General features: G+C 47.6%; 1 long non-coding RNA gene across 6 annotated transcripts in view; it reads right to left on the reverse strand.

Moving 5' to 3' along the window:
* LOC142406997 (uncharacterized) overlaps positions 1-21,496 on the reverse strand; it is a 60,699-nt gene extending 39,203 nt beyond the window's left edge. For all 6 annotated transcript variants that reach the window (XR_012774774.1, XR_012774775.1, XR_012774773.1 and 3 more), the window contains exons 1-2: positions 21,332-21,496; positions 611-777 (exon numbers count right to left, since the gene is read on the reverse strand). This is a non-coding gene — a long non-coding RNA (uncharacterized LOC142406997). The remainder of the gene's footprint in view (positions 1-610; positions 778-21,331) is intronic.
* Positions 21,497-22,747: the final 1,251 nt, after the last annotated feature.

The raw sequence follows: 22,747 nt of genomic DNA on the forward strand, positions 1-22,747 counted from the left end.
AGCTTGTTAAGCTTGGAAAGTGCTTTGGGAGCCCCTGGGATGAAAGGCGCTCTAGGAATGAAAGCTGATATTTACGATTATTGCTTGAAAGGAACAGAGAGGAACACTAATGTAAAATATGAATGGCTGCTGGTGCTAAAAAATGTATCGTTGACTTGGTGCCAAAGAAGATAGTCCCAGCTCTCAAACCTGGATGACAAGGATTTAGGAGGTGCAAGAAGTGGAAGAGGCTCCTGCAAATAACGGCAAAAGCCAACATGATATGCAGGGCAAATAGGTGCCTTGTGGGTTTTTCTTTTCTTCCTCCTCAAGTGCAGTGATCTCTCTCACCCCAGCTCTGCCAGCCAAAACAGATGCCCATTAACCACAGTACTGGTTTGTACACCTCTTAAAGGAGGACCTTACAGATCCCTTAGGGCAGGAGGGCAGAAAAATATCCTTGGCAAGTGGTCAAATGTTATGGATTTGCCTGAGTAGATTCATATCTTATCTCACTCAAAGGACTAAGAAGCAGAAGCACTCCAGGCTAATGTAAATTAAACTTCTCTATTTTAGAAAGCTATGAGAGAAGAGAATCGGGCTAACAGGTTCTGCTCCTGCAAACACCTACCTCCATACTCTCAGCTTGCATAAATCTCTTCTGTTGATTTTACACTGGGCATCTGGCCCCTTAATGTGGCACTCTACAGCTCCTAGAGAGGACGTTTTTCCATCCAGACCTGGTATTGAGACGTCTTCACCTTAGTCTCCCAGTCTTCCACTTTTCCCTGAGAAGAGCTAAAAGAAAACCCTTTGAGAGAAAGAATTCTGCTTCACTTCTTCGAAAACAAGCTCAAAAGTGACTCTAGTGCATAAGAAACCTTCACAGCAAAAATCCATAGGATCTCAAGAAGTTATTATTTGTCTTTTAAAAAATACCAGAGAACACAGCATGCACCAGAGGCTGAACACTAATACCATACACATTTAAATTAGATATAAGGTGCAATTATTTTTTTTAACGAGCAAGCGTGATTAACCACTGCAATGAATTAACAAAAAGGGCTGCATTCTCCAATTCTCAGGCTCCAAATGGAGATGGGATACCTTTCAGAGGCATGCGTCAAGCAGACGTAGGTTAGTGGGCTAGAAGAATTGGAATGGCTCTAGGGACAAGGAGTTCACCAGTTAACGCCCCATCCAGGCTAGCAGGCCTCTGTGTCACTTGGGGCAAGCCTTGCAACCTCTCTGCAAGCCAGTCTCCCGCTTTCTAACGTGGCTACACCAGGCATCAGCCAAGAGAGCGCTGTGACCGTGCTCTCTGGGTCGCTGAATGCCGAGCAGTGCCCTGGCCTCGCCTCCGACTCTGCAGAAGTACCATTTCACCAAATCAACGCTAACAGGACGGGTCTGTACGAACGGCCCCTCCCCGGTGCGCAGCCGCTGCCCTGGCACGTTGTAAGGGGCGAAGGTCCCCTGGCAGCGTGTGCTGCTGGTGGTACCCCAGCTGGGGCTGGGGTGCGGAGCACGCTCCTGCAAGCTCCTCTCCATCAGCGCCGCTTCCTCTTCCTCACACGGTCTAATGCTGATGGATCTGTATCAGAAATAACAGAAAGTCCTTGGCCTTTTTTTCCCTTTCTTTCTTTTTTCCTTCCCTTCAGCTATTTAGGCCAACTCTGGCTAATCACGCTTTCTAACTTATACTCAGTCACTGCCATGGCAACCATTTCAACATGCAGTTCATAGACTACCTCTGAGATGTACAGCCCCTTTGAGAAACACATATACCTTGATGCTTCAGGAGAGGCATTAAGAGAGGAGAGCTATCATCTGCTACGCTGACACATTTTTCTACAGTCTTACCTCTGGCAGCATGAATCTCTTCTTTTAGCTCTGAATAGCTCATCACTTGTTGTGTCCCCTTTCCCTCCCCCCAAAATAGGTTCTTTAAAAACTGACACAGATTTATGGAGATGAAAAAGAAAAGGTGTAGGAAGGGAAATGCATTTGGAAATTCCACTCTCTGGCATCTAAATTCACCCTTGTAAGAATGCTGCACAGCCTATCCTGTTACTGCTTCGAAGGAAATCCTGTTTTGCTCTGTTGTGTCACTGTGGAAAAGGAGAAAGCTTTGGGGGCTCGCTTTTTGGTTTTCTCAAACCCCAGGAGGGAGATAGCAGCTCAGGAGTGGGGTGGGTGCTGCTCCTTCCTCCTTTGCAAAATGGCTCCTGTTCAGAAGTGCAACTGCCCCGCAACATGCAAAACCAGGTCTGCATTTGCCCAAGCGTAGAGAGTAAGATTTGAACAGCGCTGAAAAAAGCTCTATCTGGAACATACAGATGCATTTCTCCAACAGTCACCTCTGAAGATCTTGCTCAAGATCTACTGTAACTAGGTTTGCTTTTGACGAGTCGTGACGCTTGCCCCTGACACCCGGCCGGCATAGGAAGGTGCTGCAGTGAGGTGCTACACAGGTGTCTGCCATGCTGGTTACGAATGGATCATTTATTCTGCTCACACTTAACACACTCTTCTCCCAGGCGCAGTCAGAGGGGAGGCTCTGACTGCCAGCACCACAGTATAAAAAAATCCTTTTTTGTTTATGTAATTGCAGCTGCTCTGTGGAAGAACCTGATTCCACGTCTTGAATATTTTCTTTTATATGTTTATGTGTGTAGGTTTCAAGTATGTATATAGCACATGTAGTGTTGTGCTGATCCTTACCAGGTGTAATTACACTACCTGTTCCTTTCTTCCCATCTTTTTCTGTTTTATCACTGTCCATAGTCAGCTGGCCAGTAGCCACAAACAAGACCTGCCCCCACCACTACCACCTACTTGCCATCAATCAGATAAATGCTTCTGCTACTGACCAAGGGAGAGGAGAAATCCAGATGCACCCACAAGCAAGCAAATGTTGGCACACCCAAAATAACCCGGGTGAAACATTTGATTTCAGTTTAAATGTACCACTCAGCCCTCTGACGCTAGCCGTAGGAGAGCACCCTCAAACACAGTTCTTTGCACCAAAATTTTCTCTAGGAACAAAATCTGAGAGACAAGAGGCAGGAGTCCCTAAGGCAAGCAGATAAATCTGAGCCAGCAGGTAAATAATATATTACAGTCACCTTTGCCCTGTTATTTTAATGCACACACATGCAGACACACACACTGTTTCATAAGCCCTGCATATGCACTTCTCAATCAAGTATCATTTATATACACTATCTTCCACTGAAATCAAACCTCTGAGACTGCTGAAGTTAGGAAACACGTCATGTGCTCCAAAAGAAACATCATGTATAGTCTATCAAATCTCTGGGACTTCTTGACTGTGTATAGACTGCTTGGGGGGACCCAGATCCTCAGCTGTCCTTTCTAATCTGCAACCTAAAGTCAAGATGAAGGCTGGCAGGAGGAGAATATAGGACACAACTGACTGCTTTTAGCCCACATATTTTAATGCTAATGCACTTCTGCAACTGTATAATAAGCATGGACAAAATTACGATAGGTCTGTGAACTGGAAATACCATCTTTATGGCATACATATACCATAGGCCCAACTCTTCACTGAATCAAATTTCTATAAATCACTGCAGTGAATTTGGACTTTCACCTGTACCACACCCCGCTTTCCCAATGTATCCAATTCTGGCCGTCTCACTACTCTGTAGGTAAGGACGTACTCTTACCCCCATGTGAGAGAGGGCACGAAGGGACAAAGGCTAGAAATTAAGGTGGAAAGGTCTTCTCTTTCTTATATCACGCATTAGATAATTTGCCTGACACCAGCCAGACTGGCATCTAGAGCAGAAAATCAAGCCAGTGAATCAGGGCACGAGTGGGGGAGCTCAACCATCCATCCCTCCAGCTCTTAGTGTGGTCCCGGGTACGGTTTCGGCCCAGGCCAACCAGCACCCTCCCAAACTGTTCCCAAGCACAGTCCAGGAGTTAGCATGGGCCAGGACTGTTCCCAACAGGTAGCCTGTATGTGGGCACATGGTTTTGGAGGGCAAGAGGGTTTATCTGTCACACCATGGCCAGACAGTGTTAGCCACAAAGCAGAGTGCAGCTCCTGCCCCTGCCAGGTTTATTAGCACAGACATAGCCACATGCCACCTAGGCTTGTGCCTCAGGCTTTGGCCAGTGACCCAATGTACCTGCCTCTGTTTTGATCAGGACACATCTCTGAGCCAGCCATGCAAGTCCTCTCCTCCTCTTTGTTCCAGTGCAAAGCCAAACTACCTTCGGCTACAGGTGGCTTAAACCTTCACATCTGACACTGAAAAGGCTGTGTGGAGAAGTGTTGATGCAGCCAGTGCCACCTCCCAGCTGGGAGCTGAACCTGCCCCCAGGAGCGTCTCACCCTGCTTTGCTCCACCAGCCCAAAGCTCACCAGCTGTGCACCTGGGTGTACCCGAGTTGTAGACAGGGGGGAGATGGTGCCGTGGTTGCCTGTTTCTCCACTGGAAGGGCTTCATTTTGACTTCACACCACAGCAAGCAGAAGAGATGCCTCGCTGGGCTGGCATCACGGTGGCAGCAGCAGCAGCCCAACCCCTGGCACGTGGCCTTCGCAGGACCCTCCTGCCCCAGCCCCAGCGTGATGGCCCTCCCCTCACTGCTCCAGCCAAGGAGGGCCTCAGGCTTGACCAAGGGGATGCCACAGGCCAGCTAAGGACTTCAATTGCCCAAACAGGCAGTGCATTAAGATAGACTGGGCTCAAACCTGGGCTAAGCATATGCTACAGACACCCTCAGTAAGTCTGTGGCACAGCCATGAAATGAAGCTGGATGTCCTGAGGCCACCGGTCCTCCCTTCCTTAGCCTTGTATTCCTGCGACTATAAACCAAACCTTGCAATGGCAGGAGAGCAGTGGCATTCAGTTATTTTGTTTTCATTTGATAAAAATGAAAAGATGAGGGTGCCTGCGTAGCTGATCTGCTGCATTTTACCTCCAGCATTCTCTGACAGAGAAACCCGACCTCTTGGGAGGCTGCATTAGCAAGCACCCCACCTCAGAGGCAGCACCCTCCATTCCTCCTCCACCACCTGGGCAGCACAGCATCTTCCCTCCAGGGTACTGAGCTGAGGAAAGCCGTCAGTTTACAGGCAGTGCAGAAACCTGTACTGTGCACTCTTCTCATTTCCTTTGGAATCCAGTGTTAGGTATTGTCTTGCTTTCCAATGGGATGTGTAAGAGGTTAGGAAGAAAGTTAAAGGATGTTTCTTATATCTACTTAAGAAACATTCAGGTCCTGTTATGTTCCATGGGAGGGCACTGGCACAGGAGAGAGATCAGGACTGTTCCAACAGAGCAATTCGTATGTTCCCAAGCAGGTCAGGAGAGATTGCAGAGAAAAGCAAACGTTGCAAAACCTTTTGCAATGCAAAACTCAACAAACAATTGCAAATTGTTTGAGTTAAAGCAGAGAAATTGCTTGAATGGGTTTTGAACCCTTTTTCTTCTTCCTAATAATGAGCATTTTCTTTTTTGCAAGCATGCTCCTGGAATGAGAAGTCTCATAGTTTGGGGATATGTTCACACTGGGAACATTCACGTGACCTTTCAGATCACATTCCTCCTATTTATAAGAGTATTAGTCATCCACTTAGAGAGCAGAACTAATACCATGTTTGTTAAATGACTAAATGTGCGCTATGAATAACCAGCGGTGGGTACTTAAAACCACAGTTATATCCAAGAGCACACCGAGAATCCATAGCTAGCACACGCTTAGACAAAGCACAAATAATACTACTGCACGTAAAATACATTTGAAAGACAGTTTGAAGACAATTCACTCACAGGAAGAAAGGGCTAAATTCATCGGATAGATTATTTTCCAGAGATAGTTCACCTAGTTATTTAGGCATATAGGATAGCTGGCAAGAGTACATGACTGAAGACTTAAATTTGAAAAAAGTCCAGGCAGAACTGTAAGACAAAGAGGATAGAGCACAACTCCACTGGAGCTTGGCCATTACACTACACAGAAAATGTCGGGAGCGTTGTACTACAAGTTTGCAACTTTGTCACTGGCAAAACACGAGGTTTAGGTGACCTGAGTAATGCCTAACTTGTTAACTAACGTGTTGCTCAACTTAGCTTCAGGGAAAGCACAATACCAGCCATGTGTGTTATTAGCCCCAACACGTTTGTGAGTCCCAGCCAACATGAGTAAACTTTCCGTGCCTCAGATGTTACCAGTGCCTCAGCAAACTGCCATAAGCAGTATCCCTTCCTGGGTCAGGAAAAATGGTACTTCCCAGGTGCTGAGGACTTCCCTGCTCTGCGTGCAGTAATACCAGCACTTTGGGAAGCATTTAGCAGGACAAGATAGATGTAGTCAGCGCGCTCAGACCATTTTGGTGAAACCATATGAGTGCACGTATCTGACAGGAGAAAATCAGGAGGAGAGGAGAGGAAGAGTGAAGGACAAAAAGGTGGGAGGAACAGGAAGAAGGAAAGCATAGACAGCAGCATGAGAAATGAAAAGAGACAGCAGGCTATGTGCCCCTCTATAAAAGAAACACAGAAGCAGCCTGGGCTGTGTGAGCTCCACATTTCTGACAGCAGGAAAAATGGAAGTGGGAACAGCAGTGCAAAGAATTTATGAGAGTTTTGAAGAATGATGTGCAAATTATGGGCTGGAGCACAGAGAATTAAAGGACTCTGAGTTCCCACCTGCCCCTCAGTTTAGCATTAAAGTCCAATGATGTGCTTCCACACTGCACAGGATGGCGCTGGGGATGCCTGGCTGCACTACGCTTTTGGCCAAACCCTCTTAGGGTGAGGGTGGACATGATCAGCAGGAGGTGCCTGGCTGCAGTCACATGGCAGTGTCAGGGAGCTGCCCCCGCCAGCAAAACTCTCTAGTGTCAGCATGACCAGAGGGACACAAGTGCCATGGCCAGAGGCAGCGGCTGAAAGGTTCAGTGAGAGGTGGCAGCTAAAGGTGCAAATACCACTTCTTCACTGCAGCCTCCATGAATGCCCCTGCCTGTGCAATACAGCGGATGTTTTGAATGGCAGAGCACAGGCAGTGAATCATTTTATAATCACTGCTGGTGTGTCCCAGCCTCAGTGTATCATCAAGCCTTCCTTTGGGTCAAGTAATCATTTGAGTCTGAATCATTGCCGCACAGGTTTCTCCTAGTGCAGCCTGGCATGGTCAGTGAGCAGAGCTAATTGAATGTGCTCTCACCATTTCACCCATGATTCGGGAGGGCCTGCAAGGCTGGTGCTTGCAGCTTTGCCGTACAGCCCTGGCAGCACGTACAGTCCTGCAGATCATGTAGTCTGCAGTCTTTTGTGTAGACACAAAAGTCAGGCAGCAAATTGTTAACCATGTAAGTTATCACTGTTTCCTTAAAATCTCCTCATGGGTCAAAGGGTTAGCACTTTCCCGGGCTAGAACAATGTCGGTAGTGAGCCAGGGCCTCCAAATCACAGAATAATTGAGGCTGGAAGGGACCTCAGGAGGTCATCTTGTCCGAGACCCCGCTCAAAGCCAGGTTTGAATGCCCTCCACCTTGTCCTCAGAGTCTGAGCCACCAACACAGAGGAAACAGAAATCCCGTGCAAGCCAAGGGAGCGCTTGTGCTGGTGGGGCCAGCTGAGATCAAACAGGTAAGGAGAGAGCATGAAGGGAAAAACCAGCAACATCAGGTAGTACCAGAGGGCCACAGGAGAGACAGAGTAAACTGAGGGAAAGACCAGCAAAACCAGGGGGGGACAGAGAGAGACAGCATGTTTGCTTCCTCTGCTGCCGAGATGGAGGCAGGAAGGCTGGTGTGGGGGCATTTCTCCTTTCTCCCAGTTTGCTGCACGTGCACCAAAGCTCCTGCTGTGCAAAGGAGCCACCTCCTGACACCACGGGGGCAAAGTAAGAGCCAAGGTTGCCACAGCTGGCAGAGGGAGCAGAGTCTGGGCTCCACCCTGCCTGCACAGTCCTTCCTTCCCAGGTCTTGAGAGGGGTGGAGGGAAGGGGGCAACCCTCATTCCTCTCTAGGCCAGATGGGGGAAGGACTCACCAGGGCTCACCCCCACGCTGTCACTAATATCAAATAATAATAGTATTTAGCACTTCCATAATTACCTTTGCACTCTGGTATCACAGACACAGCTGAATTGGAAGTCATTAAGATTATTATAATGAGCTTCAGTGGATCCTTTCAATCGGAGGCATTATTTAGCCAGCCCTCATTTTCGTGGTTACATCCGAATAAGCACTCTGCATTGAGGTGAGGTTCACTGATGAGACACTTCAGCACAAAGGCAGTCTCCTACTTGCAAAGGCAGAACGAGTGTCATTATGCATCATGTTTCACCAGACTTCAAAATGCCAAGGAAGGTAAGTCAGGTTATAGCTGACTCCACCTTCAACTTGTAAGAGCTGCAAAACTCTTCCCATGGACTGGCACTTGGGCAAGGTCTGCCATGACCTCCTACACGTGGCAGCCATTTCTCAGCAGCTGCCATTCTGGAGGCCTTCAACAGTCAATACAAGCAGCCATCACAAGCCCTCACTGCAGATGTCGAATCAGCAAGAATTCTTATTGAAGTGGAGGGGGCAGAAGGCTAGCAGCTCTGGGAGCACCTTGTACCTGGAACAGGAGAACCGTGCTGACCTAGTGGAGATGCTGGCAAAGACCTGGGCTGCTGGCCTGAGCTCAGGTGGAGAGGCATGTGGACATATGGCTGTGCTGGGCTGGGCACTGCTGGGGCCAGTGAGCAGAACCGTGTTCAGAGCCGTCTGCAGAACAGAGACCTGCTGGTCCTGGGTCTATTTTTAGCCTCGCTGAAGACTTCTTTGTTTGGCCTTTCAATAAGAAGGAATTAAGTGCCCCTTTAATTGTGGTTACCTCAGTTCCCTCTTCATAAATGCAAATAAAGGCACTTAATTTCTCCCATTTTTGTTTGTCCTTTATGTTTGGGCTGTGAATCCCTTGGGAAAACATCAAGGGCTTCTAGGCGTACCTGTCTTATTAATGATAAAAGTAATGTGCTGGTTTTGTCATTGAAGTAGGAGGAAATGTAGGCACACGGAACAAACACTTGTATTGCAATTTCTTATGTTTAAAAAAAGAACAAAAAGATAATAGGGTGTAATACTTTGACCAAGAGCAAAGGTAAAATCACAGCAGCTGACTCAGTGTAAAGGACTTAATAGAGTTGGCAACATTTCAGCCTGCCTTCTTGGGAACTTGAACATGGGAATATGCTAAGAGTAGCATAACATATCCAAAACACTGCCTGAATGAAAAAAAAGAGTTAGTTGTGCGCAAGTGTTATTTTCAGCAGCAAGGAAGTTCTTCTAGGGAAGCATGAGCACAAAGTTGTGTTTATTTCTTGGTATTCAGTAACTGTCAACATTACAAATAAACCCAATCAAGGTGGAGAATCGAACCCTGCACTGCTGGCCCCAAATACAGCTAAAACGCTCTTCTAATGTGTTTGTGACCTAACAGTTCAGCCCATCCTCCAGAAACAAGTAAAAACACAAGACTTAGACAAGACCCAAACAAGCTTCAGCACAGTTTAGAAATACAGTTAAGACACAAAGCTGCTTCTTTGCTTCAAGACAAACTGGCTGTTACAAAAAACATTGAGGAGCAATGATATTTCCTGAGCTCTGGCTGTATCTGCAGTGGAAAGGAGTTTCCCATGCTGTTTCCTTAATTAGCACAAATATGCTGACAACCTTCTCCATGCTGAAATCAAGCCATAGGCCACTAAAAAGTTGATCTATCTACGCATCCAAATCTACCACATGCTGATCCAACATGTTTCAATGCCGTAATCAGTACCCAGATTATAACATGGCTTTGTCATGCATCCAGTTGCTGAAACAGACCTTGATGTCCCAATACAGAACCTATTTGTCCTGCAGTCAGCAAATAGAAAAAGTGCCAATATATACATTCGACGTTTTGCAAGTGCTGGGATTGTGTGCTGGCATTTATTGGATCATTTTGAACACTACATGAATTTATAAATATGACCCAGTTGAATTAGAGAAATAACATGATCTGAAGGCCAGATTCTAAGCTTGTTTAATCTGAAATAAACAGGGAATAACTCATTTGGCATCCAGTAATTTACTCTGGTTTCACCATGGAGTCATCAAGGCCACAGTTATCTCTTTACACAGTTCGATCTGAGTTTAGTCCTTGTCAACAGGACATGTTATAATACAATCATGCAGCAGTCGAACAGAAAAGACAGCATGCCAATACAGTAAATATTGTAGTACCAGCCCTAGGGAAAAGTTTAGCAATCTTATGACAGGTAGGGTTTAAGCGTGTGAACCCGAGCCTCATTCCTCAGACAATTTTTGCTTTGTTGGTAATGCAGCTGGCAGGACTAACTCTAAAAGCAATTTATGCCTGGCCAGCTCATAGCTAATTCTGAGTGAAAGCTGTGACAGCTAAGCTGTTTCCTCCCGGCTGAGGCAGCCAGTTTTCTGCAACTGGTTCAGTAAGGTTGCTGCCTGCTGTGCGGACAGGACACTACAACATGCCGGTGTGACTGGTCTGACCTCTCCTCCCACGTTTCAGTTGTCCCTACAGTAGTGCATCCCATGGTACATCGCACCATGGGCTGCTGCTCCTGGTAGGCGTCTTCCAGGAATTCACCTCCGTTGTTACTGGTCTGTGGCGTCACTGCCCACGTTTTCGCAGAATCACTTGGCACCGACGTGGCCGGACAGCATGGCAGGTAGCCTTGCCAGCATAGCTGCTGCTTGGAAAATCTGCCCTGTGGACATAAGCTGAGCATCTCGCTGGTTACCCACTATAACTCTTTTAGCTGGATACAAGGTCACAGTTGTGAGAGTACCAAGAATATGTCTTTGATGACATTGACATAAATTACCCACAGTTTCTTGCCAAGAAAAAAAAAGAATGCCAGAAAGTGCTGCCCCGTGACGAACAAATTAGATCCCATTTTGTGTCCCTTCACCTGTAGAGAAAAGTTTGAATGTCACTGAATTCTGTGCCTGCAACTGTCACCTGGCCCAAAATGAACAAAACCAGGCTGACGGCTACGTTCATAACTTTACCGTTGAGCTGTTGTCTTTCCTGAATTTTATTTCGGTCCATTTATTTATTTATTTCAATAATTGTCCTTCAGTACCACAGAGCAGCTTTAAGACACAAATATGCTGTCATCAGACACCTCAAATTTTCCTTAGGCACCGTCAGTAAAAGCACGCCCTCCAAATCTATTGCAACTGCACAGGGCCCCTCCTGAGCTGGTGGGGCCAGAGGGAAAACTAAGCCGAGGGCTGGTCCTGGGAGGTCCTGAGCACTTGCAACTGGCCTTGGCCTCCATTCGAGGTACCGGCAGCCGAATCCTCGTAGGGGCAGCTGGACACTTCAGTGGTTACATGGGGAAAGGGGACTGCTGTCCCCGCCTGCTCGCAGAAGGACGAGAAACGGCAAAGGTGCTTCCTCCTGCTCAGATTGCACCCTGAACCCTTGTGCCATTGAACAGCCTTACTCTTGCAGGGAGAAGGGGAGGGATGGAGTGAACGTAAGTCTGACCTTCCTGGAAGAATGGATTTATTGATGCTGTGCTGGGCTGAAACCTGAAACGACTGAAACAGGGCCTAGAGAGAGGGAATTACCAAACGAAGCCCAGTATGATTCAGTAATGCAAACTTAGGCTCACACAGCTTCCTCTTCCTAACCCCATTCCATCTCTCTGAAAGACACTTTGCATGTTTTAACCAAATGGAAGCAGCAATCTAGACACCAAGAAAGCTTGCTGACGCCAGGCTGTGCCTCAGCACAAGCCAGAAGGACATAAATCAGACAAGGTGCAGGTAGTCAACTCGTTCAGGAAGGCTTTCCCCGAGGTTCCCCATTGTGCTCAAGCAGCGGCAAAAAACCCATCCGCCCAAAGACTGACACACCTTTGCCTCCCACTGAGTTCAATATAAAACTCATATTTGGAGAACAGAACCCCATGAGCCTGGCCTCATTTACACCGGTTTTACACAGTTGCCTCCTTGGGAAATACCCCATCTTTACATAGGTGCTCCCAAGATCAAACCTGGCTCAGCCAGCGCCTCTGAGCACCACTAATGTCTAGGTCTTTCTTCACTGACAAAAGGCCAGCCTCAACATGGTTAGAAAGCTGCTTTTCCTCTCCCCCAGTTCTTTCCATTGAAGATATAGTTTAAGAAGCTCATGAATAGGAGGGCACAGGCAGCTTGGAGCCTGCAGACCCTTCACTAAACACATGAGCAATCACCATGCAAACTTTCCCTGCAGTCCCACAGCTGCTGGGCCCTGACCAGGATGTACAACCAACACAAGGGAAGGTTTCCACAGTCCCCTTTCTCTGGAGGGCTTCTGCTGCACTGCCATGGCTGAGCTGCTGGTTTAGGATGTTGAAGTCCTCCCTGCTGGAAAGGAGAGCACCACTCTCAGCATACACTGCACTTGAGCTGGCACTGGTTTCTTCCTATTTTCCAGCCCTTCCCATGACAGCTTAAAAGAAGTTTTGGCCTATGCCTTGTTTACAAACTCTGCTCAGAAAAAAACCCAGGTTTTAGTTTGCTGACCAAAGGCCAACAGGCCTGACCCTAGTCCTTACCTGTCCAGGCGATTCACTGAAGAATTAGAGTGGTAAAACAGAAAATGCCCAAGACTGATGGCTTGAGAGGAGTCTTGCCCCATTTCTCACCCCACAGACAATGCTGTGACCAGTGAACATACCACAGCACGCTACACAGAAGAAATCTTCTCCATCCTAGACATTGTAAAATACTGTACTGTGGTACAAGCTGGAGCAAGGATGTGGTGCAGAAATCCCAGACAGTCTTGGAGGCAGGATTACTCATTTATTTGTCACAAAACTCAGATGAAGTTGAGCTACTTATATTGCTATAGGGCAAGGAGGGGAGAGAGGCAGACTTTTTACATTTCCAGGAGACGTGTTTTAGCAACTGATGACACAGGGGGACAGGATTCTCCAAACTTCCCCTAGCTCAAGAATACAAAATCCTATTTCCCCATATATCATTAGTTCGCTAGCCACCTAGTCAGGTGCTATTTAAAGCCCTAGGCTTTAAATGCTTCTTGGCTAGTTCTCTGCATTGCCCTCTGCCCTGCCATAGGGAACAAGACCCTCGCTTTGAGAAATCATCTTCCATCAAAGTTGGCTGAGCTGGCTCTGCCCTTCCCCCAGAGGTTAGGTGTGTCTACAGCCAGGGCCTTGAATTGACAAGATCTCAAAGAAATAAGTAGCTTACACAGGTGGAATTAGGTAGAGATAATGGAAATAAACACCAGCTTGATATTTGAGGAGCTTCTGTGCACTGTTTCACTTGTGTCTACTAGCCCACAGGTGCCCCGCAAGCTAAGGATACTTCAGCTGACTTGTTTTTTCATGCCACCCTCGCATGTTTCTAAAAGCGTCTCTCCTTTTGATCACATGGCAGCAGGTACTGACTTGCTTACACACACAGCAGTGTTACCAGTGACTGTGCTAAACACACGCTGCACAGGTGAGCCCTGCAATATTGTCTGTGGCTATAGAGCCATCACCCCACCCACACGGTCACGTTTTTCTCAGCGTAACCCCAGGTACGGCCCTACGCAATGCCTGGCCACTTTCAGATGAAAGCTTGCTCTTCCTCTCCTCCACCCCTCTGAGCTCAGCAATCAGGAATACAGAGGAAAACTTCTGGCCATTTGCACTCGGGATGAGCAAACAACCAGCCCACGCTCTGTCCAGCAGCGTGAATGCCAGGTTACGTGAGGACATGCCAGCAGGGCCCACATACCACTGCTGGGTTATGAGCCCTTCAGATCCGACTGACGCTGCTCAGGAGACTTGAAATATAAACAGCACTTTTCTGGGAGGAGCAGCTCCGATCCAAATACTCCCCCATCTTAGTCACAGGTTAAAATAAATAAATAAACAAAGCTGTACTAATCTCCCAGTTGGCCCGCTCGCAGCCATGTGACTGGCGTCAGCCTTCGCCCTGAGGTGAAATATGGACCCAAAGGCTGGGTCCTGGCTTCGCGGTGCTCCAATGGCACACGCAGGACAGGCAGCAGCCCCTAACTGGGATGGCGCGGACTTTGGCTTGCGGCGTAAGGGAACACCCACCTGGCAGACAGCAGAGCCCAGCTGCACGCCACCTGCTCCCGGCTCCATCACGCTTACATAAGGGAAATACTGAGGGGACCAGGACACATTTAACCCAGAAATCCTCACGTGACCATGTGGATCCAAAGCAAAGCAGAGCAGACCTGGGTCTGCTTTCCATCCCACGCGGAGCCACATCTGGGAAGCAAAGCAAAAAGGGGCCACGGCGCAGCAGGGCCCGAGGAGGCTGGGCAACGGAAGGACTAAGGCAGTAGTTGCTTCTTCCCCCGTCCTTTGGTGAGCAAGAATAGCTGTGCTGGGAGCCAAGAGGGCACACTGGGGCAGGATCAGTCTAGACTTGCTCTGTTTCTTGTCCTCCTTCCCACAGCATCTGCTGCTGGACCCTGTCAGAGGCAGGATAAAGAGCTAAGTGGAGCTCGCATCCGGCACAGTGCAGCCATTCTTACTCCCCTGCCTCGTGAGCTGCGAGTCTGGCCAAAGCTCCTGTGTGTGCATGAAAGGCAATCCCAGCATTAAATATATTCCTCCTCTTTATCCAAACTAGAAATGGCTCCTCAGCCTACAACATCACCAGGCTATGTTAAAACATCTAAGTGTAATCAGGAATGCAGCTGGAGGTCTAAGCCTGGGGTGAGCAACCACGAGCATACATTTTAACAGGAACTATCCCAATGGGCTCTGAGAGCTACGTACAGTATATCTGCCTGTTGCTAATTATATTTACTGGTGGTGGTTGGTTTTTTTTTTCAGGCTGAAGATGAGTCAGAAAAAGAAAAAAGTCCTTTATTGTTGTGGAAGCAGAAGGATGTCTCCTGAGGGTGTATGTAATGCACTACTGTCACGGCATGACAATGGAAAAACTGACTGCTGAGCCAACCAAACCCCCATAAATACCTAATGATATCTCTCCTGGCCCAGATTTTCTACAAGTCGGTGCCTGAACTGCATACGAAATGACAATCGATATGAAAGGATCTCTCTTCTCAACAGAGCCAGAATTTAAGAGCCCAGCTGAGCATTATATTCCAGTTCATACAAAGAGATCCTTTTAAAGGTCTGTCACAATAACTTAAAGGTGGTGATCCAGCAAAAATCTACTAGGCCTCTCCTCACCCTCTCCCCCACGCCTCCCACCATTAGCACAAAGAACAGCTGGCTTCAGGGAACAGGCATCGTTATTAATTACAATATGGTGACACAAACAACGCATGCCTAGGGACGTTATCAAGTCTGCATTCACATGGGACAAGAACAAAATTTTCTTCCTTTTCTTCTTCTTCTCCTCCTCCTCCTCCTCCTCCTCCTGGCTTGGGCAGCTCCGCCGCCTCATGTACTCGGCTGGGGAAGCGGCCGTGCCAAGCACCTGGCCCAGTTACAGGTATGCGCACAGGGACAGGGAGCCCGTTGTGAGAAAACCCGGCCTTAGCAAATTTCTCTGGCCGTCGGCCAGCCTCTGCGCATTGGGCAAGTGACTCTGCCCGGCCGCGGTTACATCAGTCACCACCACCTCCCTCAATGTCATGGCACGGGAAGTGGCTGCCAGGGGGGGGAGAGAGAGAGAGAGAGAGAGGCAGTCGCTGGTTTTTGAAACCGGCTGTCCAAAAAACATTACAACAGCCTTGCCGGTTTCCAGTGGGTTTGCTCAGTTCCTCCCTTCCCGTGAAGACCACACAGGCTTCGTGAGGGCGTTTCGCCCTGCCGCAGAAAGGCGGTCTCTGGGGCCCGCCGCTCCTGGCAGCCGCTCTGCAGCAGCGTGATTCCCCCGACTTCCTCCAGACGCTCTCCCAGTTTACACCGAGGGCCAGAACCAAACTCAAAAGCTGATATTTAGGGGGAAAAATAGAGGTATTTTCTTACTTTTATATTTTTGTTCCAGAGGGAGACTCTCCGTGCTACTCCACCCCCAGCACAAGGGGGAGGCAGGGCTGGAAGGGTGAGCAGACCGAGAAGCCCCCCACGGCTCCACTCCCTCCTCTCACCTCCCTCCCCGCTGCCTGCTCCGGTCCCTCGCGCGCTGCCGGACTCGCACACCCTTGGCACAGCGGCTGCCCAAGGCAGCCATGGTGGGAGACCAGCGCTCCCTGCCCTCCCCAGCCACCAGGTCGCAGGGGCCCAGGCCGGGACTGCCAGCCCCCTGCAGCGGGGAGGAGGAGGAGGCAGGCCGGAGCACCGCTGCCCGCAGGGCGACAGCCAAATCCCGCTCTGTGTGCCTTCAGAGCGATCCCCCCCCGCAGCAGTGACCGGGGATGGGTTCTGTGCGAGGGGACAGAGCAGACCCTGGACAAGGGATGGCACTTCAAGACAACCATCTGGGGCCCGGTGTAAGCACAATCACCTTATAAAAGAGACCAAAACTGGCAAACAAAAATATTGCTCCTGGCACGCGAGTACTTCCGTATTGATTCAATGCTTCAAAACACAGTGAAGTAAGGATACCCTTTCTTCACACCCTCCAGCAAATTCACTTTCACTCTTGGCAACCTGCTCTCTCCTCACCCCTCAGCTCCTTCACCCTGACGTAGCAGCACCTTCCTACAACGGCGTCTCAGCCCCCCACTGCCGCACCCCCCCAGCCTCTGCTTCGCCTCCTGCTTCAAGTCCTTCTAGAGGAGGAGCTGAAATTTCTGCAATGACCGTCCTGCAACGTAACCCACCACGGGCCTGACTACCCTAGCAAAAGCAGGGAGAAATGCTTGCTGAAGTCCATGGGGAAGCCTTCACCAGGGAGGGCAGTGCGGCTGGCCCTCACGCTGCGAACCTGCCCCCTCAGCCCTGCCTCTCCCGGGACAGGAGCCCATGCAGGTTCGCAAGCTGGCCAGATTAGGGTAGCTTTTCCCCAGTCAGAGGCTCTGGAAGGATTATTTGGCTGCAACTTATCATATGACTTTGTTCTTAGAGTTACATTTTAACTGAGAAAGTTTAACAAGTATGACTTATGGGCTTCTAAAATTGGCAGCAGAAAAATGAGCTGAGGAAGTCATGGAAAAAAACCACAAGCGAGGCCATTCCATGTTATGCACAATTTCTGGGCTCTTTTTCCAATCTTCTGTTTTTCTGGATGGTGGAAAATATTTTCCAGCTACACAGGCCTGGCCTCACTGAGTATGTATTTATGCCAAGTTTATAAAAAGCAGCTGCAGACAGGGTTGAATGAAAGGATTACACTGCTGTCTGTCTTCCAGAAGGTGCTTCAGTTCACACCCTGTCCCACAGAGTGAGGCTCATTTCTCAAATCTCCATGAATTTATGTAAAGAGGGACAAAATTTGAACCGCTCAATACAAACAGCTATGGCTGTGCATGCAAATGGGCATGCATGCGTGTACATCTAGCTAGCTGGCTAGCTAGCTGGCTAGCTAGCAGTGGTTCCCAGCCACTGCTAATGCTGGCTTTTAGCACTTGAAGTTTACCACCATTGCTCCAACCCCTCCCCACCCTACAGCCTGGTCCATCTTCCATGAATACAGTGATGGGGAGAGGGCTTTCAGGGTCGAGACCCTGGTCTCAATGTACCTCTGCTGCCTGCTTTATGTATCCCGGCTCTCCAGCTGCTCCCACTGAAATTCAGGCTTCACCAACCTCACGTACTCCCAGGCTGCCAGGTTTTAAGGCTAGAAGGGATCGCTGTAAGCGTGCAGCCTGACCTCCTCCGCGGCACACTGCCACTGAATTTCAATCAGGAACCCAGGCAGCAGAGGTATAACCTTAATTTTCAGCCGTGTCTTGTCACAGCCTTGGCCTGATACACTAGTCACAAGAGGAGAGTCACAAATAATTCTTCACTCTCCTAAACAGAATAGCCACAGGGGGTGCGGGGAGGACACAAACTGAAAGTAAATGGATATAAAAAGGTATGGTAGGTGGTAAGCTGCAGATCATATATTACAGATCTGTACCCTGCTGTTTTTGCAGTTGAGTATCTTAGAATAACAGTACTGAGAATGACAGTGTTACATCAAGAATATCGGTCAAGACAATATTTCCTGGCAATTGTTTGAGAAATGCTTTTCTCACAGCTAATTGCTCCCAAGAGGCTGTGTTTTCTCTGTTTTTAGAAGGAGAGCGATTAAGAAAGAAGGTTTTTAAACCTCTGCACCCTGCTGTGGGACAAAGAACTGGGGGGAAAAAAGGAAAAAAGAAAGACAAGAAAAAGGCACAACAGCTGTAATGTTCTATGAAATGATTTTGTTCTGTTCTCTTGCCGGGGTGGTGGGTGCAATCATCAGTTTGGCAGAGATAAACACAGAAAAAGCAAGAAATTTTACAGGAAAGAAAAGGGGAGTCCCAGCTGCAGGAGTACCACATTGCCATCTAGTGGCACCGGCTCTGGGAAGCCAAAACACATGGGGCTCTGCAGGCTCTCCGTGCCTCCCCTCGCCGGTGCCCGGCTCTGGGCAGCAGGCACGCTCCCTCAACACGGGGCCCGGTTTCCTTCCAGTGCTTTACAACCAAGCTTGACAACTGCAGAACCACTTGGTCTATAAAAGATAGGTGTAGGAAGGCAAGGAGAAACGGGAAACATTCCGCCAAAAGGAAGTTCAAGACAAACGGGGCTTTGCTGGGAAAAGCTGGTGTTTACACCGAGGCCCGCAGATTCCCATCTTTCATTGCTGCTGCACACTACGCTACCGCAGCCTCGGCATCTTCTGCGATTGTCATATGGAGGTCTAGGCAAAATGATGGGCTGGCAGGAATGGCGAGTGCTACCTTGTCCCAAGGAGACAGGCCTGAATCTAGACCTGATGCCCTGTTCCCAATCGCATCGGACCAAACGCCTCGGTACCTCTGTCCCTGGATGCTATGTGCAGTGCCACCCCTGAAAATTTAACTCCGCTGTGTGCCTCTGCGATGACACATTTCCTTTGTATTCCGAAAAGAATACAAATGTTAACCTTTCAACACTGAAAAAAAGAAAAGCCAAAATGCTGAGCCCCTTAGATAGCAAAAGGCAGGCACTCCACCTTTGGAAGACACCCAGCAAAGGGCAGCGAATGAATTATTTTGTATGACCTTCACACAGCAAGTTAAAAAGAAAAAGGAGCTTTGGTGTATGTGAATTCTGACGTTCATTGCAAGATGTTAAATTGGAAAGTCCTGGCTGCAGCAGACTTCTATTTAGCCAGAAAATAGCCAAAAACACTCCCAGTGCCTGAACTCTGCCAGAGGAGACCATCATTTTGGGAAGCAATGGAAGAAGCCTTGCATCAGGCATCCAAGACTGCCCACAAAGCTCTGCCTCATGGCAAAGTGATTTCTGTTCCTGCACTTCCCACTGGAAATATGACCACTCTCACACCTTATGAGCAATGAAAGGTGATTAGCAGTGGACTGCATTGGGCCCTGGTGCAAAGGACAGTATGTCTAGCTAATCATTAGCTCCGTGTCTTTGGTCCCTGAGTCCTGTGAAGCTTCACAAGAGCACAGCTGTACTGTATGTGCCCTAAACAGCCATGTCAACAAGGGTGATATTCTTTGATATTAGCAAAAATAATGTGGTCTTCCAAGAAGAAAGGAAAATGCAGTTAAGTTCCCCAAAATGAAGATAATCTATGCTGCTCCAGTGAATCAGTCTTACAGCAGCATTTCTTCAAAAGCCCAGAGTGATGACTCCTACAAATACTTTGGTGACTACAAATACTATGATGACCTACAAATACTCTGAATGTACAAAATCCCTGCTGCATCAATCAACAACAAAGCTTGTGTTGTCACCTCCTGAGACACGACAACACACAACACCTGCAATATTACCAGGAGCTGGGGAGGCAGGATTTGAACAGTAAGATTAAAAAAAAGGAAAGGCCATGAAGGATCCTGAGTCGAGCTATTGCTGGTTCTGTCGGACTGCAATCTGTTTCCTAATTTTTTTCTTTAAAATCAGGGTGAGATCACTGTTTTTATTGGAAATGTGCTGCCTAAGGTAGGAGACATCCACCTGTGAAAAGATCTACAGTCTAATGACAATATTATCAGGCCTGCTGAAAAATTTTGAGGGCAACCCAGCAGAGAAAACACTGCCCCTGACCTTGGCAGAGTGTCATAACAAACAGCGTCCTGGAAACAACCAAAATGAAGGGAGGGATTCTACACAGGAGCCAATTGTTCTCCCTGCTTCACATTTTATGACAAAAAGCATGGGGAGATCACTGCCTCAATATCAATACATTCCCTCCCAGGGTCTCTGTGGGCTTTAGAAAACCAATTTAACTTATCAGCACTTACTTCCAGGGTTGCCCAGGGAAGCCAAGGTGCCCAAGTAGTTAGCTCAAGCTCCCCACTAAGAACCAGACAGTTTGTTGGTTTCCGAGGGTGGCAGGATACACCAGTCTGATCATCTGACCTTCTGGATATAAGGCTACCATGTAGCCAGCTCCTTCCAGGCATATCCTCCTCTCCTTTCCAGATACTGGCTCCAAAGCAGAAAAAGGAGGATAGAGCCATCCTGGTCAACATCTGGTCTAACCACGAGGACTTTGAGCGTCAGAAGCAAGCTTTAAAAGGCTGCATTGTTTTTAAGGATGGGTCAGCTGTCCAAAACCGGGCTACAACTTTCTCTCAGTAAAGTAAGTACCTCTCCAGTTTTCAACTGTTTTATCAGGTTGTCATGTATTCACAGTTTGCAATCCAACATCAAGGATGGACGCTGACTCACTGTGTTGCTTTCTAAGCTGTTTGCCTTATTTATGCCTGCTTAATACCTATGTCCCAGCGTTCCTATTTGCATGATGGGGTCACCAAATTTCAGGCACTATGGCATAGGCTGATTAGTAAGCTTTGACAGAACAGTCAGAGTTCCTTTTAAAGCTGCTATCAAACCGCAAGCCAGATTTCTGAAAGATTGCTTCTTACATTTGCAATGCAGAAGGCACTTACAAACTGCAGGGCTGCCAGCAGAGTAATTAACCCAGTGCTCGACAGTTCATGTTACTTGATTTCAGTTGGAGGGGGAGCAGGCGGGGTGGTGCTTCAAATCTTTTCAGTTATAGAGAGTGTCTTTAATACCTTTTTTTCTTTTGGTAGGTTTCATGATTTATAAGCATGTCTATGGTTGGTTGAGGTCTGATTTCTCCTGATGATACTAGTAACTAGCACTGATTAGCCAATCAGTCTAAAAATAATGTGATGTAGAAAAGGAGCAAGCTTTGGAGCTTCATATGTAATTCAGATAAATAAAACACCCACCCAATAACTACCAAAACAATCATACTATCCTAAACCTTACCTTCTCCCTTCCTGTGTCACTGTCCCAATGTCCTGCTCTTGACTGCTTAGGTTTCCATGAGGAAAGGACCATGCAGAGTAAGTTACAGGATCAGGACCGCAGACTGTGAGCTTGCAGAAGCAGAGACTTCATCTTGACAGATTCTTCAGAGTGCCACACACATCTCTGCTGATACAGAAGTAATAACAATAATTTCATGCTAAGAATTCTGCCAGTGCCAATGGCCAGCAGATAACATCCCTACAGAGGGGTAAAAAAGGGCCCTTAGTTCTGTCAGACAACTTCTAACATAAGCCAAGGGGCCTGATGTTAAAGCTCAAAACTTTAGATGGTGAGATAAAAGCAAATGAAATGTCATCAAATAGCAACCCCTCATGGTTATGCAAATTTAGCTGAGTGTCATTATAGCAAACACCCGAAACAGAAGAACTCAATAAACATGGAGGCTGCAACCTGCGGTCAGATGGGGCTTCTCTTCTTTATATAGGCAAAAACTTCCACCTCCTTAACTCTAGGAGTTGGTAGTCTTCACTGTGGTAACTTACAGGACCAAGCAATTACATTATACCAGGTCAATGTGTGGTGAAAGTAAACTTCCATCAAAACCAGACTGTTCCCACCAATAATGAGATACTGCTATGAACTGATTAGGCATGTACCATCAATTAAAAACACCAGAGGAGAGTTTCTCAAAGAACATGCTTGCTCAAGAATCCCTTTTCTCCATTTCTCCATTTAATTAGTCATTGCATTATAATTAACAAATTCATGCAATAATCATTGTCATTTTAATCATCAAAGCTGAATGTACATTCCTTCTCATTAAATAATATTAAATACAACAAAAGATGCTAACCAGGTTGTTTCAGAGCTCCAGGAAACGCTCTTTAACATACGTGCCAAAACAGGCAAAGATTGGTTTGTTACAGCAAATTTCTGTATCTTCCAGGCTATCTGACAGGGTGTAGCATACCCAGATTGACCTAAGGAAGGAGGAGAAGCATGGTTTGCAGAGACAGTATCTTTTATTAAACAGCTCTCTTTCTCCAGATACTTGCCATGTTTTAAGCATACTTTGAAGAATTTCTTACTAACAAGTTGAATGTTTGGAAAAATGCTGATAGCTACAAGGGCTGAAAACTTCCAATTACTTGTACAGCATCAACATACACTTTCCCCCTGCAAACACATCCCAGGAAGCAGAGAGAAACCACTTCTGAGGTGCAGGAGTAGTTAAGCTTTGGTCTCAAGCCAGGGTGTCACTACAATACAAATAGCTGCCGCCAAGGCGTGAGAGACCCCACCAGCTCACTCCACATCACCTACAGGATTGCAACAGGTTGTGTAGATTTTGCCACCTTAAGCTGAATTTCAACCAGCAACGAAACTGCATCCTGTAACCAACCTATAACATCT

This window comes from Mycteria americana, chromosome 3 (assembly GCF_035582795.1).
Source record: "Mycteria americana isolate JAX WOST 10 ecotype Jacksonville Zoo and Gardens chromosome 3, USCA_MyAme_1.0, whole genome shotgun sequence".
Classification (NCBI taxonomy): domain Eukaryota; kingdom Metazoa; phylum Chordata; class Aves; order Ciconiiformes; family Ciconiidae; genus Mycteria; species Mycteria americana.